At 48.9% G+C, this 8,173-nt stretch overlaps 1 long non-coding RNA gene across 2 annotated transcripts; it reads left to right on the top strand.

Moving 5' to 3' along the window:
* The first annotated feature begins 22 nt into the window (after nt 1–22).
* Gm52791 lies at nt 23–2,475 on the top strand. 2 transcript variants are annotated; one of them, XR_003955817.1, is made up of 3 exons: nt 23–996; nt 2,009–2,143; nt 2,237–2,475. It is a non-coding gene; the product is annotated as a predicted gene, 52791 (long non-coding RNA). The 2 variants fall into 2 exon arrangements; XR_003955816.1 differs by having other exon boundaries at nt 23–1,017.
* Nucleotides 2,476–8,173: the final 5,698 nt, after the last annotated feature.

Here is an 8,173-nt window from a genome sequence, read left to right as displayed (position 1 = left end):
GCATAGGAGGCGGAGACAGTCCCATGTCAGAGTTTCCCCCCGCCCCATCTCCCAACACCCTGGAGCCCGGGTTTCTCTGGGAGGGGGGGGTGCACGGGGAGCTGATTGGCTCCTATGCTGCTGAATAATTCATGAGAGGGGGGGCCGCCCGAACTGAGCCTGTCGGGAAGTTAGGAGAAAGTTTGCAAGAGGGGGAGGGGCGGCATGTGTGGAACTTAGGGACTGTCCAGGGGTGCTGGGTGTCCCATGCCTACTACCCCTGATTGTGCATGTTGGGGCAGTAGCCCAGGAATCCTCAGGACTGACCTGAACCTACCAGGCCTCACAGATGTGTGCGTAAATGTGAATGCCCCCACACAAAGCCTGCTTTGACCTTGCAGCGGGACCTGAGATTCCACATCTGGATGCGCCCCCTGCCACCTAGTTGGAGCAGGGGATTGCATTTGGGAGGAGAAGGTTAAAACTTTGCATTTGGGTATGGAGAGCTTCCCAACAGACCTCCGTTCCTCAAGCAATAATCCCAGCTTGTCTATCTCCGGAGAGAGCGCTCACACAATCAGTGCGTGCTCGTTAAGTCCTGGAGATCCACTGAGCGCGCAGCCTAACGCTGGAGAAAGTGGTTTGAAACCCAAAGTATAGAAAATGTAAATAAAAGGCAGGCGTGTCAGAGAGGGTGAGGGATCTCCGTAACACCTCATTTCATTTTTTTAAAGGAGGGGGACACTTCCCCGCCGCCTGCAGCCTTGACCTCCAAGGCGGGGGTAGGGACCGTTGTGGCTCTTTCCTGAGGCTGTTTCCTGTCTGGCTCCTGGGGGCCCTCGGGATGGCTGGGAGGGCCCTTCCTCTCATTTGCTAGCACCCCCTCTCATCCATCAGTTTGAGGGGAGGGTCCAGGAAAGACGGCCTCCTATCTACATCAGGGCACTGTGAGTGTGGGGCACGGGATGGTTGGATGAGAGAGGTGCTGTTCCCGAAGTCGGTCCTTTAAGGGCTGCGGTAAGGAGACTTTAATTTAAGGTAATTAGTACAGGGTCTGGAAACTCTGAGGTAGGAGTCTGGGGCACCTGGGAGTCTGCCAAATACCCTAAGGGCGCACACACACACCCCAGCGGGCGCGGGAGACCGGTGATGACCTCTTGTCCGCCTGCGCGCACACACACACCAGCGGGCGCGGGAGACCCGTGATGGCCTTTTGTCCCCGTGCACTTATCTTCCTGGCGCAAGTAGTGCTCCCCACCCCCTGCCCTTCCTCACAGCCCTGCCTGGGTCCCGCTCCGGGGTGGGGGGTCAGCCAGGGCAGGAAACAGCCGGCTTGGCTGGAGCCAGGCTGACCGGCTAGATCTGGGAGTCCCCTCCTCCTTCCCCACGCAGACTCAGGCTCCCCTTCTCTTATCCACAGACACCCCCTTTTTTGCAGCTATCATTCTGCATCCGGGTCCCCCTGAATTTCTGAGTCGTGGCTTGTTCTCACCCTAGGAGCCACCATCAGCAGCCCACTTCAAGCCTTTGATTGCTTAAAAATTTTCACATTTAGTGGGATAAGCAATTCATTAGTATGCAGAGACGATTAACGCCTCAATAGAGGAGAGACAAGCAGCCTGGATGACAGAGGCAGGCGTGGAGGAGGGTTCGGTTGATGAGACCCAGCTGAAAAGATGAAAGAGCCCATCAGATTATTCCGAAAACCCAAAGACAGTGTATCAGTAAGAATGACTCCTGGGCTGGCCTCTCTGCTGCTATCAGTAGAGAATTTGGTAAACAGTTTCTCTAGCACCCAGAAAGCCCTGAGTTCCATCCCATTCCTACACAGATCCAGTGTGGTCATACTCCCACAACTTGGGAGGAAAGTGGAACCAGACTGGACTACATTGCAAGTCTTACACACACACACACACACACACACACACACACACACACACACACACACAGAGAGAGAGAGAGAGAGAGAGAGAGAGAGAGAGAGAGCGCGCACTGGTGAAAATCCCGTGATTTCCCTTTTCCATGCAAGTGACGCCCGAGATCTTTACTCCCCGGGTCAGGAAGCACCCTCCATTTATCCTGTGTGTGTGAGGTCATTCCTTCCACTCCCGGACCACCAGAAACTCCTGCTGCCAGCACTGAGTTGCTTAGCCTTCTGCTGCAGGTGAGAACTCCCATTAGCCCAAAATCAGTGTTTGTCCCAAAGACCCAACCAAATCTCAAACCTTTTTGTTTTTCTTCTTCTTCTCGGTGTTAGGGGACTTGGAGGAACTGGGACGTGGCTCTGTGGTAGAAGTGCCAGCTGCCAAAGCGGACAACTTGAGTTTGAATTTCAAGGTAAACATAGTGGAAGGAGAAAACCGATTTCCAGAAGTTGTCTGTCATCTGTGACCTCCACATGGACACTGTGGCCTTCACTGGCTCTCTCCTAACGCAATAAATATGCAAATAAAAAATAGGATTACGGGCTGGTGAGATGGCTCAGTGGGTAAGAGCACCCGACTGCTCTTCCGAAGGTCTGGAGTTCAAATCCCAGCAACCACATGGTGGCTCACAACCACCCATAATGAGATCTGATGCCCTCTTCTGGTGTGTCTGAAGACAGCTACAGTGTACTTACGTATAATAAATAAGTAAATAAATCTTTAAAAAAAAAAAAAAATAGGATTACAAAAACTTTGAAAGGCACTGAAGAGATGGCTCGGCCGTGAAGGGTACCTGTTGCTTTCACAGAGGACATCGTGGGTTTGATTCCTAGCACCCACGAGCTGGTGCCCAAGCATCCATAACTCCAGTTCCAGAGGCTCCAATGCCCTCTTTGGACCTCTGTGGGCACCAGGCACACATGTGGTGCATAGACATGCAAGCAGGCAAAACACTCATGCACATAAGACAAAACTGAGTCATCTAGAAAAAAATCATCTAAAACCAAAACAAACTCTGAAGCCCTTCACAGATTTCCCACTGCGGGTGTTAACAGTCACCTCTGTATGCTCCCCCTCACTGGCAGGCCAGATCCTTGTACATATATATATAGTCTTCTTGAGTACAAATAACATTAGGAGTCTTTTCTTTCTTTCTTCTAGCCCAAACAAACGCCACCCCCCTTTTTTTATACAGTTGAGTATGACCTTGAACAGTTGGTCCCCCTGCCTCCAAGGCCTCAATGCAAGGCATGTACCATCCCACCAGGCTTATGAGGTGCTCCTGATTGACCACCCCAAACCCCAACCACCCCCACCCCCACCCCCACCACCCGCTTCAGGCATGCTAAGCAATTTCTCTCTGCCTCTGTCTCTGTCTCCGTCTCTCTCTCCAGTGAGCCACCACCCTGGCCTAGAAGTCCCTTTCACACTGTGACAGTTTGTTTTGAGCCCTCAGAGAGATAAGGCTTTTCCTATATGTAAACTGGGTAAACTGGGCCTGTAATCCCAGGCACTCAGGAAGCAGAAGCTAGAGCGCTGGGATTTTTGAGACCAGTTTGCCCTGCTTAGTGAGTTCTAGGACTGACAGTAAAAATCTTGTCTCAAAAAAAAAAAAAAAAAAAAAAAAAGATAAGGGAGGGCAGGGGTGGAGTGGGAGGGCAGGGGTGGGAGTGGGAGGGCAGGGGTGGAGTGGGAGAGGAGGCATGAATAAGAACTGAGAACATAAACATAAAAGTATCCTATGGAAATGTCATAACAAAACACATTAAACACTTAATAAGATGGTGACAAAATGGCTCAAGGGATAAAAGGGCTTGCTTGCCCTTGATGACCTGAGTTTGAGCCCCAGGACCCACTACATCGTAGGAGAGAATCCTCACAAAGTTGTCCTTTGATCTTCATACACACGTGTGAGTACACACCCACAGGCACACACATGCACACCCCAAAATCAATGAAAACGAAACCCCAAAATCGATAAGAACAAAGCAGGGGGAAACATTCCTGTACATTTGAAGTAGCAGAGAACAGACTAGCCGTGTGCCTCCTTTAAACGGTAAGTGGTGAAGTCCCCGCGTTGAAGCCTAGCCAGCCACTCCTCTCTTGGCTCACTTAACCCCATGGAGTCCAAAGTTCCCTGAGGTATAAACCACAGCACCTCTCACACATCTGCTTGCTTCCCTGGCCCTAGTTAATGAATACCGCCACTTTAAACGGATTTTTCTTGGTGGTGGTTCAGTGTGAGTGTGTGTGTGTGTGTGTGTGTGTGTGTGTGTGTGTGTGTGTGTGTGCTCCTCTTTGCATGCAGAGGCCAGAATCTGATCGCAGGTGTTTGCTCTATTGCTGTTAACCCTGTCTTTGATGACAAGAGTTTCTCACTGAGCCTAGAGCTCTCTATTATGGCTGCACTGGCTGGACAGAGCCACAGGGACTCTATTCATGCTCTCTTCCCCCCCCCCCCCCACCCCATTGTGCTAAGGTCACAAGTATGTGCCACCATGGCTTTTACACCTGGTGCAAAGCATAGGAACTCAGCTTCTCACATTTGCATGGCAAATGCTTTACCCACTGAGACACACACACACACACACCAGCACTCCTCACCCCACCCCTTTTTCTCCTGTTGAGACACAACCTCACTTATCCCAGGGTAGCCTAGAAATCATTGTAACTGAAAATGGCTCTTAACGCCTGTTCTCAGTGGTGCTATTACAGGCATGCACCACCTCACCCGGCTTACACGGAGCTGGGGATTGGGAGATTGAACCAGGGCTGTGTGCACAGTAGGCAAACACTCTACCAACTGAGCTACATCCTCAGTGAGGACCAGTTCTTTGGTGGGTCGGTAGCAGTTGGAATTGGACAGCCCTCTTTTATAGCATCATTTTTCATTGTTGTTAATTACCAATACAGCGGCTCACATATCCCAGGTTGGACTAGAACTCTCGGTATAGGCAAGGGTCACTCTGAACACCTGATCCATTCATCTATACCTCCCAGAGCTCTTATTTACAAAAAAAAAAAAAAAAGAATTCGGTAGGTCCAGGCATGGTGCATACCTTTGATACCATCACTTGAAAGGTGCGCACACACCCACCCACCCACACACACACACACACACAGAAAGACAACAGCAAGACATGGAGATCAGAAGTGACTTGCAGGAGTTGGTTCTCAGGGCTGCAGAGATGGCTCTTCGGTTAAGAGCAGCTGCTGCTCTCACAGAGGACCTGGGTTCAGTTCTTAGCACTCACACAATAGCTGAAAGCCATCCTTAACTACAGTCTGTGCGATCCTATTTCCTATCTCCATGGCCACCAGGCATGCCTGTGGTACACAGACATACATGCAAGCAAGACACTCAGACACACAAAGGACTTCCTTCTTCCCTTCTCTCCTTCTCTCTTTTCCACCATGTGGGTCCTAAGGATCAGTCTGAGGCTATGCAGCTGGCAGCAGGCACCTTTACTGGCTAAGTCATCTCAGTGGCTTTTTATGGTTGTTTGAGAAACGGTCTCATGGGGCCCTGCCTGGCTGGCCTCAAACTCCTTATGTAGCAGAAGCTGGCTTTAAACAGCTGCCTCTGCCTTCCAGATGCTAGACTTATAAGCTATGAGCCACCACGCCCAGCAAACAGTACACGTCTAACAGGAAGATGGAAATAACACAGAGGCAGCTGGTGAAGTGGCTCAGTAGCTGGTTGAATGTCTAGCCTGGACAGTCTTGTGTTCTATGGCCGGTACAACCGATAACAAAACCAAACCACCACCAAGGCATCTCACATGAGGAATGTTTGCAACAAATACTGTTCTTCTAGATAGCATAACATGCATGCCAGTGTTTATCACTTAGATGTCTATAGGGGCTGGAGAGAGCTTAGCTGTTACAAGCTCTTGCTACTCTTAGCAAGAACCCATGTTTGGTTCCCTGAACCCACATTCAACACAGCTCACAACCACCTATAACTCTAGCTCCAAGAGATCCAATGCCCTCTTTTGGCCTCCTCAGACACCTGTATACAAATGAGAACACAAACACACACACACACACACACACACACACACACACACACACACACACATTCCCAGCACCTATACAGTTGTGACTCACAACTGTCAATAATTTCAGGCCCTCTTCTGGCCTCCTTGGGCATTGCATACACATGGTGCACAGACATACATGCAGACAAAACTCATACACATAAAAATAATTACCTTCCTTCTTTCCTTCCATTTTTGTTTGTTTGGTTGTTGTTGTTGTTGTTTTTGTTGGTTTTTGAAAGACAGAGTTCTCTGTGTTGCCCTGGCTGTCTTGGAACTCACTCTGTAGACCAGGCTGGCCTCGACCCAGAGGTCCACCTGCTTCTGCCTCCCAAGTGCTGGGATAAATGGCATGTGTCACTACTATAAATATATCTTTTAAAAAATGAGCTGGGCAGTGGTGGCATATGCCTTTATCCCAGCACTTGGGAGGCAGAGGCAGGTAGATCTCTGAGTTCAAGGCCAGCCTGGTCTACAGAGAGAATTCCAGGAGAGCTAGGGCTACACAGAGAAACCCTGTCTTGGAAAACAAAGAAGGGGTTGGGGGAGGGAGCAAAGAGACTGCATGTTGGTCCTGCAGGTTCTAGTGCCGCTGCTGCTTAGGGTCGTGGAAGGACACAGTCTCGAAGACGTAGGAGATGCTTCGACAGGCATAGATTGCTTACACCAGTGTATAAACAGATTAAAAACAACAACAACAACAACAAAACAACAACAACAACAACAAAAATAACAAGCCAAACAATGGACCCTCTGGTTTCTCTAGGAGGCAAATGTGGGTAGATTTTCATTGAGTCAGAGTCTCTAGGGGGCAATCGGACAGAAGATCAAATGTGATGCTGCTGAATCATGGAAAGTCCATAGGACTGAACTAGCAGCTTATCATAGAGGTTAAAAAAATACAACAAACAAACAGACAGACAAACCCCTGCCAGGTATAGTTGGTTTCTTCTGTATTCCTAGGGGGAAGTAGGTCTCTGGGGATAGGAGCCTTCTCCACCACTTAACTAATGGAGTGGCCAGGAACAACTGCAGCTTAGGACCATACACTGGAACTGAAAAACCTCACGTAAAATTGTGGATTTATTGGTCTTCTAATGTTAAAAAAAAAAAAAAAAAAAAAACCCTATGGGCTTGGGTGCGTGTTGGAGGCAGGTGTGTCTGGTTCCCAGTGGCCTCTGGAGTAGAAGAGGCAGTTAAACATCAGTTGGTGGATAGAGATAGAACACACTGCAGGTTGAAGAGATTAAACTTAAGATAGGAGTGGGCAGGCTTCCCGCGTGAACTATGTACATTTCTTCCAGGGATGCGGAGTTTGAGATTGTTTGTCCAAACAGCCACCCTCAGCAGCCAGATGCTGCCTATGGGGAGACACTGCTATACCTGCAATGTTGGGCCAGCTAAGAATCGACAGCTTAAAAGAGGTGGGCATACGTGGAGCCCTAAGGAATTCAGTTTACCCTAAGAAAACAAACGCTACTCCATCTTTGGCCCTAAGCCAAACTAAACATCTCTTAGCTGACCCCCTCAGGCCCATCAGAGGCCTTAGGAGAAAAACCCAAGTTTAAAATAACAGCTGGAGTCAGTTGGTGGTGGTACATGCATTTAATCCCAGAGCTCTGGAGGCAGAGGCAGGTGGATCTCTGAGTTCAAGGCCAGCCTGGTCTACAGAGTGAGTTTTAGGACAGCCAGGGCTCCACAGAGAAACCCTGTCTTGAAAAACCAGAATCTGAAAGTGGGGGGGGGGGGGAGGGGGAAGGAAAGAAAAGAAAGAAAAAGAAAAAGAAGTTGTAGAACTCAGACAGAAATGCCCCACCACTGAGAGCTCAGTGGTTAAGAGTACTGACTACTCTTCCAGAGGTCCTGAGTTCAAATCTCGGCAACTACATGGTGGCTCACAACCATCTGTAATGAAACCTGCCTTCTTCTGGTGTATCTAAAGATAGCTATAGTGTAGTTACATATATTGAATAAATAAATCTTAAAATCATAAAAAAAAGAAATGCCCCACCATTACAAGGAACCTAATGAGTCAGGGTCCCCAACTATGCGACTGTCCCTTGTTGGGGTTGAGACCCAGGACAAACAGCTGAGGTGCATATTTTACCAAAGTGGACCTGGCCTCCAGGTTCTCCCAGCATCCCTCAGTCTCTACCTGGCATACTCAACTCTCTACACTGAACTTTCCATTTATATACATATATTGTTTATTTTATATAATATATAATA

This window comes from Mus musculus, chromosome 5 (assembly GCF_000001635.26).
Source record: "Mus musculus strain C57BL/6J chromosome 5, GRCm38.p6 C57BL/6J".
NCBI lineage: Eukaryota > Metazoa > Chordata > Mammalia > Rodentia > Muridae > Mus > Mus musculus.
The sequence above is the reverse complement of the archived record's forward strand: the minus strand, read 5'-3'. Positions and strand labels throughout refer to the sequence as shown.